This window comes from Lithobates pipiens, unplaced genomic scaffold (assembly GCF_037356315.1).
Source record: "Lithobates pipiens isolate NorthernLeopardFrog02 unplaced genomic scaffold, aLitPip1_a1.2 Scaffold_1, whole genome shotgun sequence".
In the NCBI taxonomy this organism is placed as follows: Eukaryota; Metazoa; Chordata; class Amphibia; order Anura; family Ranidae; genus Lithobates; species Lithobates pipiens.
In genome coordinates this window covers 189,148,043-189,174,453 of record NW_027507685.1, presented here as the reverse complement: position 1 = coordinate 189,174,453, position 26,411 = coordinate 189,148,043, and the positions used below count along the sequence as shown (strand labels likewise).

Here is a 26,411-nt window from a genome sequence, read left to right as displayed (position 1 = left end):
GCTCAAAATTTTTGGGGTTACAAACAAACTGAAAAATACTGAAACCCCCACCCATCAAATGCAGCCATTCTGCCCATCAATTGCAGCCATTGTGCCCGTCATATGCAGTCACTTGTGCCCATCATATGCAGCCACCTGTGCCCATTAAACGCAACGACATGGGCCCATCATATGCAGCCACTGGGTCCTCTGACCCCCCCTCCCCCCCCCACTCGTGGCTCTGGCAGACCCCCTGTCACTTAACGCCAGGCAGCAGCTCCTCTCAGTGCACCAGAGCAGCGGCAACCTCCGCTCCAGCATGTCTCCTCCGCTCCTCTTCCTAAGCGCCAGGCATCCAATAGGGTGGCCTGGCGCTTTGGCTAATCAGGAAACAGGCCTGTCGTCCTATCTCCTGATTAGTGGGGAGGAATGTTAGTGTGAAAATAGTGAAAATGAATTCGCTATCATCACACAATTGGGTGGGATCAGGGCACACTCTCTGCGCTCCGAGACCACCCTATTTTGAAGCCTATTAGAGCCTCTGGCTCTAATCAGCTGCTTCAAAAAGTACCACCCCCGCCATAGGAATCCATGCATCCAGTGTCCTGAAAGGGACTGGGTGCATGGGTGGGGGGACGGTGCCCGTGCGCCCACAGTGCACAGGCCGCCACTGATCAAAGGAGAATAGCGCTCTCCTTGTAAAACATTTAACTTTGAGTTTTATCAGTCCGCTATGTTACATAAGGGCCAGTTCACACCACATGCAGTCCAGTGCGTTTTTTTCTGCATCAAAAATGCATGGAAAGTATGTTATATGGTTTTCAATGCCATAGTGCTTGCAGTTCCAGAAAAAAAAGTAGAACATGCTGCATTTTTTCTGCACTGGACTGTACTGGAACTCTGTAAAACGCATCTAAAAGGCACTGGAATGCATCTAAATGCACCAAAAACGCACTGCAACACACGTGTCCTTATTTAAGGTTAAGAAAAAAAGAGGGGGGGAGCACTGGACTGCATCAAAAAATGCACTGGAATGCATCAAAAACACGCATGCAGAAAAGCACCTGGAATGCATACGAACTGCGTTTCTGGTGTGAACTGGCCTTTAAAAAAATCATACTTGTGTGATATTTTATTCAACAGGCTGTGCTCAGGGGTGAGCAAATTACACCAACGTTGTCTTGGGAAATATTAAGTGCTTTATTTTCTAAATTCTATTTTTTGTTACTATTTATACTACTATTTTGTTACTTATTATTTATACAATTCACAATGAAAACAAAGTAATTAAAAAATATTTGTATTTAAAATTTGCTACATAATAAACCCCCATTTGTCCCTCAAATAAAAAAAAATGTATGATACCTTGGGGTGAAACCGCTACAAGATAAAACGTGGAGCCAAAAAATCCTGGAATATGAAAGGAAAAAACAACGTCCTGGGACTGTTAAAAACAGGGCCAGGGCAAGAAGTGAGCGGGAGGGGCACCTGCCCTGGGTACAATGGTTTACTGTAGGAATGGGACGCCTGCATTCTGCTACAAGGCTGGGCCGTTTGGGCATCTTTGCCCTGGACACTGGAAGACCTTTGTTCCAGGGCTGGTTCAAAGAATATGGTGGAAGTACCCCCTTATTTCCAAAAGTATTGGGATGCCCGCCTATATACACACACACACACACACACACACACACACACACACACACACACACACACACACACACACACACACACACACACACACACACACACACACACACACACACACACACACACACACACACACACACACACACACACACACACACACACACACACACACACACACACACACACACACACACACACACACACACACACACACTGATGTCATCCCAGCCAAATGCCCTGTACACATGATCAGAAAATCGTACGATAATTGGATCATTCGTACAGAGCTTTCGAGAGTTGATCAGGACAGTTTATCTGATATTATTCTATCGGACATGCACGAATTTTTTTCAGTACGATGCCAGATCATACGATTTTCATTTAATCAGTACAGCTATCATTCAAACATGCAATACAAACGCATTACAACACATGACATCACTTCCGAATTTTTTTTCTGTCATGCAGGAATTTTCGTGACTTTAGTAAACTCATCAGATTCGATCTGAGATTAGCATGCAATAAAAAACAGACAATCATTCTGCCGATAATCTCATCGTGTATATGGGGCATTAGTCTGTAGGGTTCAGTATTGAGTTGGCCCACCCTTTATAGCTTGCAAAGGGATTACACAGTGGTCAGTATTGGGGATTACTCAGTGGTCAGTATGGGGGGAATTGCTCAGTGGTCAGTTGTGGTGAGTGATCGGTGGTCAGTTGTGGTGAGTGATCGGTGGTCAGTAGTGGGGATTGTTTGGTGGTCAGTATCGGGGATTGCTCGGTGGCCAGTATCGGGGATTGCTCGGTGGCCAGTATCGGGGATGGCTCGGTGGGCAGTATCGGTGAGTGGTCGGTGGTCAGCATCGGGGACTGGTCGGTGGTCAGTATAGGGACTGGTCGGTGGTCAGTAGAGGGACTGGTCGGTGGTCAGTAGAGGAACTGGTCGGTGGTCAGTAGAGGAACTGGTCGGTGGTCAGTATCGGGCAGGGCCGGACTGGGAATAAAAACCAGCCCTGGAAAAAATTTCATACCAGCCCCACAGCATAACGTCATTATTTTCTTGTTTATGAAAACCATACATTTTAAAGTACATTTGATGAAGAGTGTATGAGATAGAGAGATAGAGAGATGCAAATTCCAGTTAAAAGTGGTAAGTGAACAATCATCAAGGGGGACCACAGGAACTCAGAACGTGGGGGGGGGGACCACCTTCCACAGAAAGAATACACTAAGGTAAAGGGGGGCGGGTGCCCACCAAATGCAGCTTTACTCTGCCTGTGAATGCAGTCTCACTGTGCCCACAAATGCAGCCTCACCGTGCCCACCATTGCAACCTCACTGTGCCCATTAAATGCAGTTTTACTGTGCCCATCAAATGCAGCCTCACTGAGCCCATGAATGCAGCCCCTCCTGTGCCCCATGTCACAGTCTGCAGTCCCTGTCTGTTGGAAGGTGTGCTGTTGATGCTTGGTACAGTACCTTGCATGCCAGCAGGATATCCATGACGGCCAGCAGCAGGCAGGGTCTGTTCTCATTTTGGATGGGGACAGTGCTCCTTCCAGAGGATCTGTTTGCTGTGAGATGGAGTGGTCCCTGGCCACCTGCACCTTCAGCCGTCCCCATTTTCTGGCCCCAGTCAGCCTGTCCTCTGGTCCTGGGGAAGTGGAGAGTACTGGGTGGGAGCTGGAGAGAAGGGGGAGCAGAGAGTACTGGCAGGGTTGGAGAACACATGGGTGGGGGCAAAGAGCAGTGGGTAGTGGAGATCAGGGGTGGGGAGCAGAGAGCGCTGGGGGGGAACTTGAGAGTACCTGGGGGGGCCAAAAAGAACAGGGGTGGAGAGCATGGTAGGCAGAGAGCACTCAGGGGGCTAACTGTGGGGTGGCGAAGAGCACTGCGGGGGGGGGCAGAAAAACAATGGTGGAGAGCATGGGGGGTGGAGAGTACTGGGGGGGGGGGTACAAAGAGTAGGAGTGAGAGCACCAGGAGGCCATAAAGAACAGGCATGGGGAGAATGGAGAGCACTGGGGTGGGGACCCCAGGAACCGGGCCCGGGGAATCGCCCTCTACTGCGCATGCGTCGGCTTTCCGTTCCGCGCATGCGCAGTGCGTTCAGGGGAAATCTGCCCTCTATCCATCCCACTGTCCCCCTGTCCATCCCACTGTACCTCCTGTCCGCCTCTTCATCCCACTGTCCACCTCTCCATCCCACTGTCCGCCTCTCCATCCCACTGTCCATCCCCTTGTCCATCCCACTGTCCCCCTATCCATCCCACTGTCCCCCTGCCCATCCCCTATCCATCCCACTGTCCCCCTGCCCATCCCCCTATCCATCCCACTGTCCCCCTGTCCAACCCACTGTCCCCCTGTCCATCCTACTGCCCGCTCTGTTCATCCCACTGTACATCCCACTGTCCGCTCTGTCCATCCCACTGTCCCCATATCCACCCCACTGTCCCCCTGTCCATCCCACTGTCCCCCTATCCATCCTACTGTCCCCCTGTCCATCCCACCGTCCGCCTCTCCATCCCACCGTCCGCCTCTCCATCCCACTGTCCCCCTGTACGTCCCACTGTCCGCTCTGTCCATCCCACTGTCCGCTCTGTCCATCCCACTGTCCCCCTGTCCATCCCACTGTCCCTCCTGTCCGCTTCTCCATCCCACTGTCCGCCTCTCCATCCCACTGCCCCATTTCCATCCCACTGGGGTGCACTTTGGGGTTCCTTAGATATGATGGAGTGATTTGGAGTGTTGAGACAGAATGGGCCACTTTGGTGTGGTGTTGATAGTGTGGGTTATAGGTAGGATGGGATACTTTGAAATGTCAGTGGAAGGGTGCAGTGGATAGTAAGGGTTGTTGGCGGTAGGGTGGGTTTAATTTCCATGGTTAATGCAATGTTGCTACACCCTCTGTTCACCGTGGCGTACACAGCACACTGTGTTACTACTCTTTAAGCCACCCAAAGGTATCCAAGGTCTTTTACAATCCTATTGTCTATATAGTGATAACTAGAAAGAAAAATGGCTTGAAGAAAAGGTGGCAACTCTACCGTCCACTGCCCTACTGACACCGTCCACTGGACCACAGCGCCACTGACACCGTCCACTGCGCCACTGACACCGTCCACTGCCCTACTGACACCGTCCACTGCGCCACTGACACCGTCCACTGCGCCACTGACACCGTCCACTGCCCTACTGACACAGTCCTCTGCCCCACTGACACCGTCCACTGCCCTACTGACACCGTCCACTGCGCCACTGACACCGTCCACTGCGCCACTGACACCGTCCACTGCGCTACTGACACCGTCCACTGCCCTACTGGCTGTCAGTGTCCACTTTTATGGTAGGCTACTTTCATATTTTAACTGACATTTCCTTTATTAATGAAATCATATTTTTTGGGTACACAAATGGTTTTGTTTAACCATGCCCCTTTAAGTCGCCCCCTCACCCATCCCCCCCCCCCCCCAGTTAATGCAATTTGGCCACAGCCACTGCTCTACTGACACCATCCACTGCCCTATTGACACCGTCCTCTGCCCTACTGACTCCACCCACTGCCTTACTGACACCGCCCATTGCTCTGCTGACACTGCCCATTGCTCTACTGACACCGTCCACCAAAAGAAAGCTCTATTTGTGGGAAAAAAATATGTCAATTTTGTTTGGGAACCACGTCGCACGACCACGCAATTGTCAGTTAAAGCGACGCAGTGCCGAATCGCAAAAAGTGGTCTGATCTTAAGCCAGCAAAATGGTCCGGTCTGTAAGTGGTTAAACCTTTAGTCCTTTTTTCATCTTTCCATCTATTAAATCTTCTCCCCTTGTTGTTCCCTTTGTTTTTTTCTTTTTTATAGCACTGATCGCCGGTCCTAAAAAAGTGTCAAAAAGTGTCAAAAGTGTCCGATCTGTCCGCCGCAATGTCACAGTCCTGCTAAAAATTGCTGATCGCCACCATTACAAAAAAATAAAAATAAATAAAAATGCCATAAATCTATTTCCTATTATGTAGACGCAATAACTTTTGCGCAAACTTATTGCGATTTTTTTTAGTCGGTTTAGGAGGTGGGACCGTGTTACAGCGCCAATGAAAACACACACAGACCCAGCTCCATGACACACAGCGGGAGATGCCCATTGTGTGTGTGTGTGATACACAAGAGGAGGAGGAGAGAGGGAGAGGAGAGCCGCAGCCACAGCTCAAAGCGGCCCCAGGGCAGGCGGCCTACTGAAACCGGCCCACTGAGCCATTGGCCCACCGGGACACTCCCTGTAGTCCTGATGGGCAGTACATGCCTTGTATTGGGGATTGCTCCATGGTCAGTATAGGGAGTGGTCTGTGGTCAGTATTGGGAGTGGTTGGTGGGGAGTAGTGGGGATTGCTCGGTGGTCAGTATTGGGGAGTGGTCGTTGGGGAGTAGTGGGGATTGCTCAGTGGTCAGTATTGGGGATTGGTCGGTGGTCAGTAGTGGGGTTTGGTCGGTGGTCAGTATTGGGGAGTGGTCGGTGGTCAGTATTGGGGAGTGGTCAGTGGGGAGTATTGGGGATTGCTCAGTGGTTAGTATTGGGGATTGGTCGGTGGTCAGTATTGGGGAGTGGTCGGTGGTCGGTATTGGGGAGTGGTCAGTGGGGAGTATTGGGGATTGCTCAGTGGTTAGTATTGGGGATTGGTCGGTGGTCAGTATTGGGGAGTGGTCGTTGGGGAGTAGTGGGGATTGCTCAGTGGTCAGTATTGGGGATTGGTCGGTGGTCAGTAGTGGGGTTTGGTCGGTGGTCAGTAGTGGGGTTTGGTCGGTGGTCAGTAGTGGGGATTGGTCGGTGGTCAGTAGTGGGGTTTGGTCGGTGGTCAGTATTGGGGAGTGGTCGGTGGTCAGTATTGGGGAGTGGTCAGTGGGGAGTATTGGGGATTGCTCAGTGGTTAGTATTGGGGATTGGTCGGTGGTCAGTATTGGGGAGTGGTCGGTGGTCAGTATTGGGGAGTGGTCAGTGGGGAGTATTGGGGATTGCTCAGTGGTTAGTATTGGGGATTGGTCGGTGGTCAGTATTGGGGGGTGGTCGTTGGGGAGTAGTGGGGATTGCTCAGTGGTCAGTATTGGGGATTGGTCGGTGGTCAGTAGTGGGGTTTGGTTGGTGGTCAGTAGTGGGGTTTGGTCGGTGGTCAGTAGTGGGGATTGGTCGGTGGTCAGTAGTGGGGATTGGTCGGTGGTCAGTAGTGGGGATTGTTCGGTGGTCAGTAGTGGGGACTGGTTGGTGGTCAGTAGTGGGGACTGGTTGGTGGTCAGTATTGGGAGTGGTTGGTGGGGAGTAGTGGGGATTGGTCGGTGGTCAGTAGTGGAGTGGTCATTGGGGAGTAGTGGGGATTGCTCAGTGGTCAGTAGTGGGGTTTGGTCGGTGGTCAGTAGTGGGGAGAGGTCAGTATTGGGGATTGGTTGGTGGTGAGTAGTGGGGAGTGGTCGGTGGTCAGTGGTCAGCAGTGGGGATTGGTCGGTGGTCAGTACTGAGGATTGGTCGGTGATCAGTAGTGGGGATTGTTCGGTGGTCAGTAGTGGGGATTGTTCGGTGGTCAGTAGTGGGGAGTGGTCGGTGGTCAGTATTGAGGAGTGGTCGTTGGGGAGTAGTGGGGATTGGTCGGTGGTCAGTGGGGAGTATTGGGGATTGCTCAGTGGTCAGTAGTGGGGTTTGGTCGGTGGTCAGTAGTGGGGATTGGTCGGTGGTCAGTAGTGGGGAGAGGTCAGTATTGGGGATTGGTTGGTGGTGAGTAGTGGGGAGTGGTCGGTGGTCAGTGGTCAGCAGTGGGGATTGGTCGGTGGTCAGTACTGAGGATTGGTCGGTGATCAGTAGTGGGGATCGGTCGTTGGTCAGTGTTGGGGGTGGTCAGGGTGATCGGTTCTGTATTGTAAATCAGTGTGAGTGACTCGGGTAGGAGGAGTTGTGGGCGTGGCGGAGTGTAGTGAGTGTTGGATTGTCATGGTGACAGAGTTCCTCCCCCGCCGCTTTGTGTAGCGCTGCTCCTGACAACCCGAACATCTCCGGAGAGTCGGTGGGACCCCCGTGGCCGGGTACGGACATTTTTATCCCTACACCCCCCTCATCTGTTCCCCTCCCCCCTCCTCCTCCCCGGGGTCCGGGGCATCGATCGGCCCGATTAGAGGCATCTCCGATCTCCTCCTTCACCCCAAACTTCTCATATTAAACCCTCACCTCCCACACAGCCGGACAGAGAGGGGAGGGGGGGGGGCTGTCACTGTACACCATATATATATATATATATATATATACACACACACACACCCCCAACATCTATTATAGGTCTGATTTCTATACTTATACATGTATATTATATACTTCCCATAGATAAATACACTTTTCTATACGTTTATATCCTCTCGATATAGATTTTTAAATACTTTTCTATGGGTTTACATGTCCTATAAACGTCTTATATGTATATATATATATACACACAAGACGTTTGTACAGATACTTTCTAAAGTGGTATATAATCATATACATGTATACCCTTATATGCTTTCTATACTTGTGTATACTGTTATATATATATATATATATATATATATATATATATATATATATATATATATATATATATATATATATATATATATATATATATATATATATAATGTGTGTGTGTTTATTATACACAGTATCTAACAAAAGTAATTACACCCCTCACATTTTTGTAAATATTTGATTCTATCTTTTCATGTGACAACGCTGAAGAAATGACACTTTGCAACAATGTAAAGTAGTTAGTGTACAGCTTGTATAACAGTGTAAATTTGCTGTCCCCTCAAAATAACTCAACACACAGCCATTAATATCTAAACCACTGGCAACAAAATTGAGTACACCCCTAAGAGTCGGTTCACACTGAGGCAGCCTGACTTGCAGCATGACTGCCTCAGGCGACCTGCATCCGACTTCAGCAGCGGCTTGCAAAACGACTTCTGTACAGAAGTCAATGCAAGTCATCTGAAGTCCCCCAAAAATAGTACAGGAACCTTTTTCTAAGTTGGAGCTACTTAAGTCGTTCCGGTTAGAATGGTTCCATAGTATAGAAGGGGACGCGACTTGTCAGGCAGCCAAGTCACCTGACGAGTCGCCCCTGTGTGAAGCAGCTCTTAGTGAAAATGTCCAATTAGACATTTTCCCTCCCTGGTGTCATTTGACTCATTAGCCTTAGAAGGTTTCAGATGTGAATGGGGAGCAGGTGTGTTAAATTTGGTGTCCTCACTCTCTCATACTGGTCACTGGAAGTTCAACATGGTACCTCATGGCAAAGAAAAAAAATTATTGCTCTACATAAAGATGGCCTAGGCCAATGATGGCGAACCTTGGCACCCCAGATGTTTTAGAACTACATTTTCCATGATGCTCAAATACACTGCAGAATGCATGAGCATCATAAGAACTGTAGTTCCAAAACATCTGGGGTGCCAAGATTTACCATTACTGGCCAAGACCCTAAAACTGAGCTGCAGAACGACGGCCAAGACTATACAGCGATTTAACAGGACAGGTTCCACTCAGAACAGGCCTCACCATGATCGACCAAAGAAGTTGAGTGCAAGTACTCAGCGTCATATCCAGAGGTTGTCTTTGGGAAATAGACATATGAGTGCTGCCAGCATTGCTGCAGAGGTTGAAGGGGTGGGGGGGTCAACCTGTTAGTGCTCAGACCATAGACCATACGCCGCACACTGCATCAAATTGGTCTGCGAGGCTGTTGTCCCAGAAGGAAGCCTCCTCTAAAGATGATGCACAAGAAAGCCCGCAAACAGTTTACCGAGGACAATCAGACTAAAGACATGGATTACTGGAACCATGTCCTGTGGTCTGATGAGACCAAGATAAACTTATTTGGTTCCAATGGTGTCAGGTGTGTGTGGCGGCAACCAGGTGCAAAGACAAGTGTGTCTTGCCTACAGTCAAGCATGGTGGTGGGAGTGTCATGGTCTGGGGCTGCATGAGTGCTGCAGGCACTGGGAGCTACAGTTCAATAAGGGAACCATGAATGCCAACATGTACTGTGACATACTGAAGCAGAGCATGATCCCCTCCCTTCAGAGACTGGGCCGCAGGGCAGTATTCCAACATGATAACGACCACAAACACACCTCCAAGATGACCACAACCTTGCTAAAGAAGCTGAGGGTAAAGGTGATAGACTGGCCAAGCATGTCTCCAGACTCAAATCCTATTGAGCATCTGTGAGGCATTCCCAAAACAGAAGGTGGAGGAGCGCAAGGTTTCTAACATCCACCAGCTCTGTGATGTCGTCATGGAGGAGTGGAAGAGGACTCCAGTGACAACCTGTGAAGCTCTGGTGAACTCCATGCCCAAGAGGGTTAAGGTAGTGCTAATAAAATAATGGTGGCCACACAAAATATTGACACTTTGGGCCCAATTTGGACATTTTCACTTAGGGGTGTACTCACTTTTGTTGCCAGCGGCTTAGACATTAATGGCTGTGTGTTGAGTTATTTTGAGGGGACAGAAAATTTACACTGTTATACAAGCTGTACACTCACTACTTTATTATTGTAGCAAAGTGTCATTTCTTCAGTGTTGTCACATGAAAATATATAATAAAATATTTACAAAAATGTGAGGGGTGTACTCACTTTTGTGAGATACTGTACATTGTATCTTTTTCTTATTTTGAGAGAAGTCTAAACAAAAAATGTATTTAAACTCTTTTGGCAAAAAAGAAAAAAGAAAAAAGGAAGAGATCAGAGCTTCATCTAGGTTGGTGTCAGGCCCCATTCACACCATGACAGGCCTTATTCCCATCTATGCCCTGCCTTAGATGGCACCTAGAAAGATGGAACAAATTTCTACATGTACTTTGCTTCCTGAAGAACAAAACACTTTACTAGAAATCTCAAATGAAGATTTTTATCTATCTTCTGTGACGTGCACACCCCTCCCTCCTATGTTGTGGAAATTATGAGAGGGGGTGATGTTTGTAGTACATACCCCTACCCCCATGGTCATCCTACAACACAGCTAGCAAGGATATGGTTGATTTAACAGATGGTGCTTTTTGCCATCTGCAATCACTTGCCTGAGATGAACATTCCATGAGAAATGTTGGGGAGGGGGGGGGGGTGGTTTTGGACAAGAAGGTCTTTCTCGTAGTCTCCACTCAAATTCATCCCAAAAGTATTCAATCAGGTTGAGGTCAGGACTCTGTGCAGGCCAGTCAAGTTCCTCGACCCCAAACTCGCTCATCCATGTCTTTATGGACTTTGCTCTGTGCACTGGTGCGCAGTCACGTTGGAACAGGAAGGGGCCATCCCCAAACTGTTCCCACAAAGTTGGGAACATGAAATTGTCCAAAATGTCTTGGTATGCTGACACCTTAAGAGTTCCCTTCACTGAAAAGCCCAACCTCTGATAAACAAACCTAAACCATAATCCCCCCTCCACCAAATGATTTGGATCAGTGCACAAAGCAAGGTCCATAAAGACATGGATGAGCAAGTTTGAGGTGGAGGAACTTGACTGGCCTGCACAGAGTCCTGACCTCAACTCGATTGAACACCTTTTGGATGAATTAGAGGGGAGACTGCGAGCCAGGCCTTCTCATTCACATCAGTGCCTGGACACACAAATGCGCTTCTGGAAGAATGGTCAAACATTCCCATAGACATACTCCTAAACCTTGTGGACGGCCTTCCCAGAGTTGAAGCTGTTAATGTGGTTGTAAACCCTTACAAACCACTTTGACCTACAGGTAAGCCTAGATTAAGGCTTACCTGTAGGTCCAAGAAATATCTCCTAAACCTATATGGTTTAGGAGATATTTGCCTGAAAACAGGCACCGCTGTCTACGGCGAATGCGCCGTAGACAGCGGCGCACAGGCGCACTGAGCACGGCATTCTCAACGATGGAGCTGCCGCGCGCGTCGGAGTGACGTCATCGCGGCTTCGCCGAATGACAGCGGCGGAGCTGCGAGACCCCACCAAGAAGATGGATGCGGCGGACTACAGGGGACAGCGGCGACTTCGCTGGCTCCTGTGTCAGGTAAGTGACACATAATGGACTACTATGCGATGCATAGTAGTCCATTATGCTTTGCCTTTGCAGGGAATGAAAGAGGAAGTAAACTCATCGGGGTTTACTTCCTCTTTAAAGCTGCAAAGAGTGGGCCAACTCAATATTGAACCCTATGGACTAAGGCTGGGATTAGAGGTCGACCGATATATCGGCCGATATTTGCCGTTTTTTAATTAATCGGCATTGGCCGATTGAGCTGATAAAAAAGCCGATTTAGAACTACAGTGCGACTTGGAAATGACTTCTGTAATAGAAGTCAATGCAAGTTGCCTGAGTCTTGATAGTAGGGACTTGTTTCCTCTCTGGGCAGTCTGCCAAGAAAAGAGCAAAGAGATACAATGTTTACACTTGAATGAATGAAGTCATCTCTGTGTGTAGAAGTTCTCAGTTTAACCATTTAAAGACTAAATCTTTTCTGACACTTGTTGCTTACAAGTAAAAATCCTGTATTTTCTGCCAGAAAATCACTTGGACCCCCAAAAAATTATATATATATTTTTTAGCAGAGATCCTAGGGAATAAAATAGAGGTTGTTACAATATTTTATGTCACACGGCATTTGCGCAGAGGTCTTTCAAATGCAATTTTTTTGTGAAAAAAAATACACTAAATGATTAAAAAATAAAATAAAAAATAAAACCTAAAAAACAGTAAAGTTAGCCCATTTTTTTTTCGTCCAAAAGTTTTGATTACCTGTTTTTATTTTATAGGCTGCTTTCACACTGGAGCAGGCAGGCGTTGATGGTAAAATGCTGCTAGTTTTAGCAGCGCTTTACCATCATTTTAGCGGTGCTGTTCGGCTGCTAGTGGGGCGCATATAATCCAGCTAGCGGCCGAAGAAGAGGTAAAATGCGCTCATGAAGCGCCGCTGCCAAATTGCATTGCATGCGCATCGGCAGTGGTGCCCATTAATATCAATAGGCAGGAGTGGTGGAGGAGCGGTATACACCACTCCAAACGTGCTGCTTGCAGGACTTTTTTTTTTTTTAACATCCTGCCAGCGCATCGCCTCAGTGTGAAAGCACTCTGTCTTTCACACAGACTGCAGGGGAGCCGTTTTGCAGGCACTTTACAGGCGCTATTTTTAGCCCAAAAGCGCCTAAAAAAAATGCCCCTGTGGGAAAGGTGTCTGTTAGTTTTTATGAGATGAAGGGGGATAAAAAAAATAAAATAAACAAAATCGGCCTAACATATCGGCCCAAAAAAATCGGCATCATATATCGGCCATCGGCCGCCATGATTTCTAAATATCGGCATCGGCCAGAGAAAAACCCATGCCATTACAGTTCATGTGTGTGTAAAGGCAGGCGTCCCAATACTTTTGGTAATATAGTGCACATTCTCTGGCATCCAGTGGACTCGGAATTAGGTCACATTGGTGACGCTCGGATGGGACGTGGTATTGTATCCATCTCCTGTTGTGCTGGTCTGACCCATTACCCTGTAATCATAAAGCAGGATAATGATGATGGATGATGAGTAAAGATTGGAGCAGATATTATCCCCATAGCGGCCTCTATGCCACCAGCTGCCCCGTCTGTGTTGGGTTCTTTTTAATTACAGCTGGTGGACCGGCCTGCATCTTATCCACAACGGAGACGCTCAGTGGTGTCCTGGCTGTCAGCCAACCATAAACGCCGTGTCCCCGGCACAATGATGAAACTGATCTGTATGACAAAGGCGGCGCTGTCTTCGGAAAGCCATGCACTGTGTCATTCCATCTGCAGGTACAGAAGACAAAGTACCAATGCTTTGAAAAATTATTCATTTTTTCAAGTCGCTAAAAGGGTTACATGCTAATGAAGCAAGCACTACGCATTATAAATTGCGATTGTCAGTTCTTTGTAAATAGATTGTTATCAACACAGTTAATAAGGCAGAGAAAGGCGCGCATCTCGGTGTGTGTAATGTGCAGGCTGCTGTGCATCATACATGCTTGCTGCAAATGGCGCTTTTTTCAAAAATTCAAATGACATGCCTGCATTATTTTGTCCAAATGCACTCCAACAGAGCCAGGCCCTATACAAAGCAAGGCTTTTTGCCTTATGTGTTGGGACTGCATTGGGCATATAAAATGATATGTTCTTGTACCCCAATGTAAATCGGTATGAATCCCTATAGTCATATGCATGTGCAGGGGGTGCGCCGAGTGTGCCTGGGCACACCCTAATCACCCCTGGCCCCAGTGTACAGAACTGACCCCGATGGAAAGGGACCCACTGTGGTTGTGCTTTGTCATGCACTACACACTGCAAATATTTTATTTTACTAGCAGTCAGGGGCGGACTGACAACTCATCAGGCCCCTGGCCAATAGGAGATTATGGGCCCCCAGGCAATCAGAGATTATGGGGCCACACAGTATACAATCACACAGTATACACAGACATGTTTCTATTGGCTGAGAAGGTACTGGAGAGGTGGGGCAGCTATAATCTCGGTCTTTTTAGACCAAAAAGATGTTGGTAAGGGACATTTCAGAGACATATAAAAAAAACACAGATTTTTACATACCGTCCCTGGTTTTACTGAGGCTGGCAACCCTGATGGGGCCCCCTAGTGGCCCGGGCCCACTAGAGAAGTGCCCAAGTGGCCGAATGGTCAGTCCGCCCCTGCTAGCAGCACTGGATCCGCTGCATCATCCTCTCACCTCCCTTGCAGGGTGGGTGCCTCTCACCCCTTCCATCCTCTCTCTCACCCCCCCATGCCCCTCTCTCACCCCCCTCCCCCTCTTTGTGTCACCCCCCATGTCTCTCTCACACCCCCTCTCAGTGTCACCCCCCATGTCTCTCTAACATCCCCTCTCTCACCCCCTCTGTGTCACCCCCCCATGTCTATCTCACATCCCCCCCTCAACCCCTCTTTGTGTCTCCCCCCATGTCTCTCTCACATCCCCCCTCTCTCCCCCTATTTGTCTCACCCCCCATGTCTCTCTCACATCCCCCCTCTCTCCCCCTCTTTGTGTCACTCCCCCCATGTCTCTCTCACCCCTCCATGTCTCACTCTCTCTCACCCAGCTCTCTTTCCTTCTGACCAGCTCTGCCATAAGAGTGTGTGTGTGTCTGAATATCTATCTATCTATCTATCTATCTATCTATATATATATATATATATATATATATATATATATATATATATATATATATATATATATATATATAAGAATAAAAACATATACATACACACACACACACACACACACACACACACACACACACACACACACACACACGTGTTTGAGCTTTGGGGTGCACACCCTAATACAATAGGTTGCGCACATCTATTGTAACAACATTAAAATAGTAAATAAGAAAAAATTGTTGCGTTCTAATGCCGTGTACACACAATCTGAATTTTGGTCGGAAAAAGCTCTGATGGTTTTTTCTGATGGGATTCCACTCAAGCTGTCTTGCATACACACGGTCACACAAATGTTCTCTGAACTTTCGACCGGCAAGAACGCTTGGACGTACAACACTACGATGAGCTGAGAAAATGAAGTTCAATGCTTCCGAGCATGCGTAGGAATTTTGCGCGCCGGAATTTGTACAGACGATCAGAAATTCCGATCTGAACTTTTTCCGACCCAAAAATTGAGAACCTCTGCCAGCAAAAGTCCGATGGAGTATACAAAGTCGCATTTTCCGACCAAAAGCTCTCATTGGACTTTTGCTGGCGGAATTTCCGATCGTGTGTAATGCTTGGATATACATGGTTCGAATTTCGAAAGAATGTTCTTTTTAGTGCTTTTTGTGATCCGATGGTGCCACCATTGATTTCGAAATTCGACCAATCAAGCCTTCAATTTCACCTCATGTTGCTACAGAAAATACATTTTGTGACCTGGAATCTTCTTTTCTTTCCGGGAATTTACTTTTCTTGAACAACTGATATGCATCCACGGAAGATACAGGGCAGATGGCAGGGCGAGAGGCACTCTCATGCCTCGTACACACGACCGGACTTTCCAGCAGACTAGGTCCGATGGGATTAGTCCGTCGGAAATTCTGATTGTATGTGGGATAATCCGATTGTTTTATCTTTAAAAAAAATCAGACAGACCTAGAAAAATAACGTTTCAAATCTGTCCAACGGACTCAATTCACTTCGGGAAAACAGTTTGTCGGTATGCTAGTCCGATGGACCAAATACGACGCAAGGGCAGCTATTGGCTACAGGCTATTTAACTTCCTTTTTTAGTCCGGTCTTACGTCATCACGTTCAAAACGAACGGACTTGGTCAGTTCGTGTGTGGGTAAGTCTGTTAGTTCGGAAGCCTGCCGAAAGTCCATTGGGAAGACCGCTGGACCTAGTCTGCCGGAAAGTCCGGTTGTGTGTACACGGCATCAGGGGCCCCTCAAATTCCCAGTAAGTTCAGTGTAGGAGGAACAGTGTGTGTGACGCACATCATCTGCCCTGTATCTTCCATGGATGCATATCAGTTGTGAACATCCAAATGTGACCTTCCATAACTAGAGGGTCCACACTCTGGGGTAAGAGTACATCCTGATCTTTCTTTTGGTGATTTCCCAAGGTGGAGGATTCCCTTTTGGATCTGTTTGCACAAGTATTTTTGGGATTGTCTCTCGTCTACTTATTTTCACCTGGCTCTTCATTCAGCCATTTTTTGTTTCTGGTTGAACCTTATATTATTTTGGACTTTTCATGTTTTTGTTTATTTAGAGCGCAACAATTGTTTTCTTATTTATTGTTTTATTGTGTTCTATCTCACAATATTTGTTGCAGCTATTTCACGTTCATGTTATTTAATACAATCTGAGTAATGTATGCAAGCAGCTCACTCAGTTCCAATATAAATGTGCAAGTAAACTCAAAACAAATAATGCTGTGCTAGTGATAATAAATGTATCCAACCACTTAGTGTATCAATTCTCTTGTGCAATTGTGAGTGCCAACATAATAACAATATACAATAGGATACATCCATGTGTATTTCTTCCTGTAATAATATAAATCCTGTGCCAACAAATATTTAAAGAAAATGTCAGAAAATATAAATAAATATATTTTTTTAGTTTTTTGAACATTAAAATAATCCCTGAAATGAACAGGGACAAAATAGTGCCCCTCCTGTCCACGTACCCCTTCCTTACCCCCTTCACGCCGACCGTATGCAGAATTGCATTCATGGCTTGAAGGGGTTATACCGGGATGGCAGCCATCACCCCGTCAGTTTTTTAGACTGGGGTGTGGGCCCTTTAGTGATAACAATCGATGCAGCCAAAAGCCGATCGGCTGTTATCCTAAATGAGAAGGAGGGGACAGCCCCATACCCCCCACCTTCTGCCACTCTTCCCACCGGGAGGCCTGCGCCACCAGCCAGCACATACGGATTTGGCTCTGATCGGGTCTCCGATCTAAATTTACAGAAGCGGCGTCACAACGTCACTTCCGGTTTACTCGGCTGCCAATGGCGACCGATTTAAAAAAAATTACTATTCAGAATTGCCATTTTTGGTGATCTGAATACATTTAAAGTGGGGTGCCCCTAAAAAAAAAAATTTAAAGTCAGCAGCTACAAATACTGCAGCTGCTGACTTTTTATAATCGGACACTTACCTGTCCCAGGGTCCAGAGATGCGGGGGAACGAAGCGGGGCTCCGTGATACGCCGCACAGTCATCTAGGACACGTGACAGGTCCCAGATGACTGTGCTGCGCGAGGGGAAGTGATGTCACCAGCCCAGGCAAGGAAGAAGGCAGACTATGAGGGAACCCCTAGCAACAGGTGTTTAGAGGTGAGTAAAATTTTTATTTTTTCCAATTATTTTTATTTATTTTTTTAAGAATTTTAAACACTTTTTTATTTTTTGGTGGCAACACCACTTTAAGTGCAAAGGAGGGATTTGGGGTATTTTAGACCCTCGATCCCTCCATAAAGATTACCTGTCAACACCTATTGCTGTCACAAGGGATGTTTACATTCTTTGTGACAGAAATAAAAGTGATCAGATTTTTTCTTTTTTTTTTTAAAGGACAATGTAAAAGAAAAAAACTAAAATAAATGTTTTTAAAGCGCCCCCATCCCCTCGTGCTTGCGCAACAAAGACAACGTCTACGTAAGTTGTGCCTGCAAATGTAAACGGTGTTCAAACCACACATGTGAGGTATTCCTTGTGATCATCAGAGTGAGAGCAATAATTCTAGTAAAAGCCCTATCTAGAGTCTATAACTCTAACCTGGTAACTGTTACATTTTTTTTTTAAAGTGTCACCTATTGAGATTTTTAGGTACCGTCGTTTGTCACCATTCCATGAGTGTTGTGCAATTTCAAAGCATGACCTGTTAGGTATCTAATTAAAATAATACTAATTTTAACTAGTAAGCTACAAATGTCAGAAATAGGCTTAGGCGTGAAAGGGTTAAAGCTGGTCACCTTCTCAACCCCCCACCCATTGAGCTGACGGTGGTGCCCCCTTATTGGCGGTCCTGCTTACAGCTGCGGATGAAGTCCTCAGATCACAGTGAGTTGCTCACACTCCAGCTTCTGCATTCATAAAAATGTCTTGCATTCTTTTTAACTAGTTGCTGGCTGGTTCACACATGTGCATGTTCAATGCATACTCCCAGCATGGAGACCAGGGAGTCGGTCCAAACTAAAAGATCAGTAGCTTGAGGGACCAGCTGTTGATCATAAGACCACTGTAACAGCGAATCACAAGAGTCACGTGATGGCTGAACCTCTGCACCTTAGCACCCATTCCCCTGGGCATTTAGAACTTTTTAAAAAGGATGCCGGGGTGGTTAGGAGAGAGTTAAAGAAGACAAGGCACTCTGTGATTGGAGAATGCAAGATGATGGCGTTCGTCACCTCTTTTGTCCAATCGCAAAGGGCCTTGCATTCATTAAAAAGAGCCAGTTGTACATAATGCTGCTTTAATTTCATGGGAAACATGAAATTGTTTTTTGGCTGGAGTTCATCTTGAAATATTCTATTTATGGATAAATAATCTTTGAATATTAATCTCTGGCATGTGGTCATTTCCAGTCTAGTGACCCTATCATTAGTCTGCACACAGCATACACTGTAAAGCCAAGTTGGATAGAAGTCAATAGCCTGCCAATTAGGTTTTTGGATTTAGGGACAAATTTCACACAAATGCATGAGAAGCATGCCAACTCCATGCAGATAATAACATCCCCATGGTAATCAAACCAGAAATGCAAGGCAAGAGTGCCAACCACCTAGGAACCGAGCCAGCAACAGCGCCTTAATACAGTAAAACCTTGGATTGAGAGTAACTTGGATTGAGAGCGTTTTGCAAGACAAACAACATTTTTAAATACATTTTGACTTGATATACAAGCGATGTCTTAATATACAAGTAGCGTCACAACTGAGTATAAAAGCGAAGAGAGACGCCTCTAAGCATAGTAATGTGGTTACATTTAACCACTTAAGGACCGGAAGGATTTGCCCCCTTAATGACCAGGCCATTTTTTGCGATACAGCACTGCGTTGCTTTAACTGACAATTGTGCGGTCGTGCGACGCTGTACCCAAACAAAAAGGATGTCCTTTTTTTCCCACAAATAGAGCTTTCTTTTGGTGGTCTTTGATCACCTCTGCATTTTATTTTTGTTTCTGCTATAAACAAAAAAATGGCCGACAATTTTGAAAAAAAAAAAAAAGATTTTTTACTTTTTGCTATAATAAATATCAACAAAAAATGTAAAAAAAAAAATGCCTTCATCAGTTTAGGTCGATATGTATTCTTCATATTTTTGGTAAAAAAAAAAATTGCAATAAACGTATATTTATTTGCGAAAAATTATAGAACCTACAAAATAGGGGATAGATTTATGGTGGTTTTATTATACATTTTTTCAATTTTTTTTTTTTACTAGTAATAGCAGTGATCCGCGATTTTTAGCCGGACTACGGCATTGCGGCAGACAGACTTTTTGGGACTGTTGACATTTATACAGCAATCAGAGCTAATAGCCACAAAGTGCTGCATCCAAAGCAACCAATACAATGTCCTGCTTTCACTTCTATAACTACATCCATCTCCCTATAATTTGTATAACGTGTTTACTACCTATGACCGTCTGCTCCATCTAGTGGCCATAATGCGGTGTTTCCCTGAAATACTGAAATCAAGAAAGTACCACATTATCGCCACTACATGGAGCTGCTGATCGTACAAAGTAAATAAGACACATTAGTGAGATTATTTACAATAGTTGTGCGAATGCTTGGGAGAACACCACCCCCCCCATGTTATGGAAAATAGACTACAGCGCCCACTATGGACTATAGAACAAACCCCCCCTGTTATGGAAAATAGACTACAGAGCCTTATATGGACTATAGAACACCCCCCATGTTATAAAAAAAAAAGACTACAGCACCCTCTATGGAATACAGAGCACCACCCTCATATTATTAAAAATAGACTACAGCCTCCTCTGGGAATTATAGACCCCCCCCCCCCATGTTATGAAAAATAGAGCACAGAACCCCCTATGGACTATAGAACACACCCCTCCCATTAAAAAAAAAAAGACTACAGACTACAGCGCCCTCTATGGAATACAGAACACTCTCCTCCATGTTATGAAAAATAGACTACAGCATTCTCTGAATCATAGAACACCACCCCCCTCCTCCCCATTACAAAAAACAGAGTACAGCACCCCATATGGACTATAGAACCCCCCACCCCCACTGTTATAAAAAAAATTGAATAGAGCACCCTCTATGGACAACAGAACACCCCCGTGTTATATACTACAGAGTCCTCTGTGGAATACAGAACAGCCCCCCCCCCCATATTATAAAAAATAGACTACAGAACCCTCTATGGACTATGAAACACCCCACCCCAATTTACGAAAAATAGAATGGGGTTGTTGTAGTCTCGTACAAAGGTGACAACACTGATCCTCCATGGATACAGTACCAAGAGTTTAGTGTTGTCATTACAGTTATGGTGGCTTTACGCGCTTCAATAAACGATTGATTAATTTTCCCATTGATCTCTTTCAATAGGAATAATTGATGTATTTTCAATCAATAAACCATTTGCTCAATATGCCAATGGATTTTAATTGATAGTTAAGATAGGTTTGTAACTTATGGATTGCATATCTGTTTCCATCATGTAATCTCACATGTACTTGAGCCGCATTTTTAGCTGCAATGACAGCAGACGGGGGCGTTCACATGCCGCATTCCCTGGCAATAAACTATCCAACATGTTGCAGTTGGGTCCGCTGAAAGCGATCTATTAAAAGGAATAGGAAAGCGCGGAAAATTCGGCGCAACTGCGTGCGATGCATGTGATTGAGGTGTGTTTGTTTGGCAAATATGTGGTTAAAACAGGCAGCCTCTATAGCACCTGTCAATCGCCTGTGAAAAACCATCCGAACGCACATCTAAACCTAGCCTTAGGGCCCTTTCACACGGATTGGTTTTTGATGTACTTTTGGCATTTAAAAACCGGAACAAAAATGCATGGATAATGTATCCCTTTAAATTCTAATGGAACTCTTCACACCAATGTGCTGTGGGTGTGGTGCGATTTTAAAGGTTCTACATGCTCCATTTTTGGTGCTTGTTTAATTTGGGATATTATAACGAAAACTTTTTTCAAATTTGTCACTCTTTTTTTGTGATGATCAAATACCATCAAAAGAAACCTCTAATTGTGGGGAGAAAAAGGACGTTCATTTTGTTTGGGTACAAAGTCGCACGACCGCGCAATTGTCAGTTAACGCGACGCGGTGCCGTATCACAAAAAATTAGCTGGTCATTAAGGGGGAAAATCTTCCGGTCTGTAAGTGGTTAAAAAGTGAACAAAAAACATACCTCCCTATTTCAATGAGTGAGAAAAGCATTAAAAATGCACTGAGGTTGCATTATTAGTTTATTGAGTCACATGTCCATGTTTCACAGATGCAAATTGGAATCAGGCAACCAAAAAACGCACCAAAAACACAAAGAATGCATCAAAAACGCATATGCGTTTTTAGTGCATTTTTTTCAGCAGAGCCGTGTGAAAGGGCCCTTAAAGTGGTTTTAAAGGCTCTCCGGGGACTCTTCCTTCTCATTGGCTGAGGCAGGAGTGGGAGCCATTAGCACCCACTGCTGTCAGTCACAGCCAGTGAGCCAATGAGGAAAGAGAGGGCGGAGCCGAACCAGAGCTCTGTGTGTCCTCATTGCAAGCTGCTTGCTGTGGGGTCACTTAGCAGGAGGAAGTGCCGGCGGGGGACCTGAGAAGAGGCGGATCTGGGGTACCCTGTGTAAAACCACTACACAAATATGACAAAAACAAAAAACAAGCCTTTAGGCTCGGTTCACACAGTGATTCCTATGCGGGTTCCTGCACTGCATCAGAATCGCAGGCAGTTTACACTGGGCTCTGCAAACTGCTGTGGGTATCCATATAAAGTTAATGACGCCCCCAAATCGGTTCACAGAATGCAGCGCAAACTGTGGAATCGGGTCACATGGGTCTGAACACCCATGTCAGCTGATTCAAGAGACAAAAAAAGGGATCCTGCACCATTTTGATCCAAATGCGATGCAGTTTCAGCCATACAAACTGTATGACTGAATTTCTCACTGCACAGATATCACATGTGATGTGCAGAGGAATGCGATTGCAAATCACATGCGATGTCTGCAATCGCACCAATGTGACCCTAGACTTAATATCACTTTAAAGTACGGTATATGTAAACTCTCACCTTGTAAAACAACCCATTCAGTTCAAAACAGAAATAAAAGGCAAAATATTTGCATATAGATATATAAAAAAAAAATTATATATACCTTTTTCCCCCCTTTTGTATAAGTGATCACATTCTCTCTGTTCTCAGCTGCATAGGGAGGAGAAACAGCAGTGCACTGATCTTCCCAGTCAATGGCTGTGCAGGGGAAGGTGTGTCAGGACAAGTCTGATCATTGGAGGAGAGCAGGCTGAGTACCCAGCACAGCTAGAAAACTGACCACAATGTGATCTCATGCCTAGTGTGGTCAGTTTTTAAATAGGAAAGCAGAGGGACTGCCAGGAACACCAGAGATTTCACACAAAGGAAGCAATACAAAGAGATCAGGAGAATTTGTCAAGTACATGGTACAGCAGGCACATATCAGGAATATGAAATGTTGGCTTTACATGTTCTTTAACCACTTCCCGCCCAACGACGTCATATGACATAGTTAGTAAGGTTGAATAAAGACACAAGTCCATCCAGTTCAACCTGAGTGAGTGTCTACAATTATCCCTATCCCTGTACATTGCCCACTCACATCAGTCCCTACCCTCAAGGAGCCCACAATCCAAGGTCCCCATTCATATACTAGGGACAATTTTGGACAGAAGCCAATTAACCTACCTGCATGTCTTTGGAGTGTGGGAGGAAACCAGAGTACCTGGAGGAAACCCACGCAAGCACAGGGAGAACATGCAAACTCCAGGCAGGTAGTGTCGTGGTTGGGATTTGAACCAGCAACCCTTCTTACTGCTAGGTGAGAGTGCTAACCACTACACCACTGTGCTGAGAGTGCTAACCACTACACCACTCTGTGCTCTGTAACTATGACGTTGTCGACATTTGAGTGGGGATATCTGAATGATGGCTACAGCTACAGGCATCGTTCAGATATTTTCTTTTAGAGCCCGCAATTCCCTACACCGAAAGAAAAATCATAGCTGCTTGATCATTCTTACAGACAGCGGGATGGGTCATCCCCCCTCTCCCGGCTCACCTGTACAATCGGCGAGAGGGAAAAGGAATCCATGACGGAACTTTACCATAGAGAATCCGGCGGAACAGATGGCCCCAGGACGTCTCTATGATCTTTCAGAGGTCAGGCGCAATGTTATGACGTCACGCTCGGCCTCTGCATTTGGCCACCTCGGCTGGGAAGCCAGGATCATTTTTTATTTTATTTCAGGCTTCCTAGCTTAGAGGTAAGATGTAGGGACGTGACCCTAGATCACACTGTAAAGAGGACCTGTCACGCACTATTCCTATTACAAGGGATGTTAGTGATTAAAAAAAAAGTAAAAAGAAAGTGTCAAAATACAAAAATAAAAGTAAAATAAACAATAAAAATTTTTTTAAAGCGCCCCCATCACCGAGTGTTCATGAGCAGAACCAAACGCATACGGAGGTCGCGCCCACATGTCTAATAGACCTTCAAACCACACATGTGAGGTATCACTGAAAACATTAGAGCGAGAGCCATAATTCTAACACTAGACCTCCTCTGTAACTCTAAAGAGATGACCTGTAAAAAATTTTTTTAAAGCATCCCCTATGGGAATTTTTAAGAACCAAAGTGTGGTTCTTAAAAATTCTCACGAGTGTGCACAATTTCAAAACGTGACATGTTGTTAACTATCTATTTACTCAGCATAACATCTTTCACATTATGCAAAAAAAAATTGGGCTAACTTTACTGTTTTGTTTTTTTATGCACGACATTTACCCCCCCCCCCAAAAAAAGTTCTGATAAAGCTCTTACTTCATCCCTTCGCAGTGGAACGCAACATGTCAAAATGATTAAGAAACTCTTTCCTGGATCAGGAAATTCTGATGCAAGTTGTTAGCAAGATTTTTACAGCCCTGCCTTTAGTATTTGGCTCTGAGCGGGGAACGAGTTTTGTGCGAATTTTTATTCAGTTCTGTTGAAAAAAAAAAATGTGCTGGTGCGTAGACTTCTAAAAGTTATGTGATTGAAGTCAGAGAAGTCAGCTGGAAGATTTAGCAGGGAAGATGTTGCTGCATCACTTGTAGAAGGGGAAGTGGTGTGGGGGGGGATGTGGAGCAAAGGGGGAGGGATGGCTAGAAAAAAGCCTTTTATTTTAGTCAGCTGACTTAAAGAATCAACAGACATGGCCGTAAGCTGGAGAGACACACAACGAGAGAGGTAAGAGAGATGGAAAGAGAGAGCGGGTGCCAACCAGGGACAATTTGAAGGATAGAGAGAGAGAGAGAGAGAAGAAGAGAGGGTATAACACACGTAGGAGGAGATACCAAATGAGAAGTAGAAGGACGGAGATAGAAATAAAGTGAGAACAAAAGGAAGAACGAGAACAGAAAAAAAAAGGACAAAAGGAGAAAAGTGAGATTGAGAAAGAGAGGGGGGACGGAGAAAGAAGTTTGTTGGGTAAGCAGTCATCTAGGTCAAGGATCTGAAAGATTTATGTGAAGTAGATCCAGGTGACACCAGGTTAAGAGCCAATTCTCTGGGAAAATGGACCTTACAGTGGGACCCCCGCCACTGTAAGGGTTAAATTGGCCAATGGTTGCATTTAAAAAAAAACAAAATGGAAAGGGTCATCCATCCACGCAAGCAAGGTGGATGAAGGAAACTTCTGACAGTGGGACAATCTGTGGAATTTTGGTTCATCTATGGCCACCTTTAACTGCTCCTAAAAGAAGAACTTCAATTTCAAAAATAGTAGTCAACAGCTACCAATACTGTAGCTGATGACTTTTAAAAATCAGGTACAACAAAACAGAATTTAGCCCTGGGACTTTGAATGAGGTGGACATTGGTGTCCAGCCTGTAACTAAGCCAGGAGTGTGACCGCCTTCCAGAGCGCCTTAGAGAGGAGGTTTCATGGGACCGACTGCACAGATTACGGGAGCCTGCCAGAGTGGGAACTAAGGTAAGTTTACTGCATCCCTAGACGTAAGGCAGAACTTCACTCAAAAATTAACCACTGATTCCCTCCTGCCCCCCAGTCTTTTTTAAAGCCCCCCCCCCAGTCTACCATAACTAAGTTGGAGAGTGATTTTTGAAGCGGGGTGGCGAGTACTGTTTTTTTTATTGTTATTTGCTCCCATTTCTAGACGAGGAAGACTTCAGCCTCCTGGGAAACGTCACACATCCCAGGAGGCTGCAAGACCAATTTCCCTTCAGCATCCGATCTTTCATATACACGGTGGGATCAAGGTGTGATTCAACAGGATGTCACAGTTGGCGCCCAAATCCAAGATGGCAATTCCTTTGAAACGCGTTGGGTTCCCTTGTATAATTTTATCATCAATGAAGAAGTATAAAAATTATCAAGTGAGACTTTTTTTTGGACACTGGGTGCTCCTCTTCAATCACCAGTCCAGCGCTGTCTTCCACCCAAACTTGAAATCCAAGTTGGCGGCACTGGGGAAGAACCAGCTGCAGGGAGACAGCAATGGAATCAATGGACTGGCAAGTCCCTAATTTTTAGAACCACAATTAAAAATTAAAGGTCTGGTGCTGCCAGTGACATACCTCCATCCCTATAAACATATACAACAAAACAGAATTTAGCCCTGGGACTGTGAACGAGATGGACATTGGTGGTCACTTGGCATAGAGTAACATATTTTCTGAATTTATTGAAACGGTTAACAAGATAGTCATCATACACAAAGTGCATAGAAACATGCCAACCCAATTAGTAGTAACTACATGGTATAATACATACAAAAAAGAGGACCCTGGTAGGAACTACCCGGGAAGAAAGCGGCTACTATGGCAACAGAGGGTCATAATCGGGACTAGTTAGAAAGATACAAAATGTATTGAAAAAATTGACAGCTAAAAATATGCGCAGTGTGGAAAGCAATATTGTTGCAACTTCAAGAGTTAAAAAAAACACTACAGTTGTGATATGTGGAAATGGACAAAAGAGACACACAACACATTACACAAAAACAAATAGTCTGAACGC

General features: G+C 45.5%; 1 protein-coding gene across 2 annotated transcripts in view; it reads left to right on the top strand.

Moving 5' to 3' along the window:
• Positions 1–7,570: 7,570 nt before the first annotated feature.
• Positions 7,571–26,411, top strand: part of AKNA (AT-hook transcription factor) — a 104,943-nt gene continuing 86,102 nt past the window's right edge. Inside the window, exon 1 of one of the 2 annotated variants that reach the window (XM_077479039.1) lies at positions 7,571–7,687. The gene's annotated coding sequence lies outside the window, so the exon portion shown is untranslated. Of the gene's footprint in view, positions 7,688–24,531; positions 24,620–26,411 lie in introns of those variants that run through there. The other variant, XM_077479040.1, reaches the window with a different exon arrangement.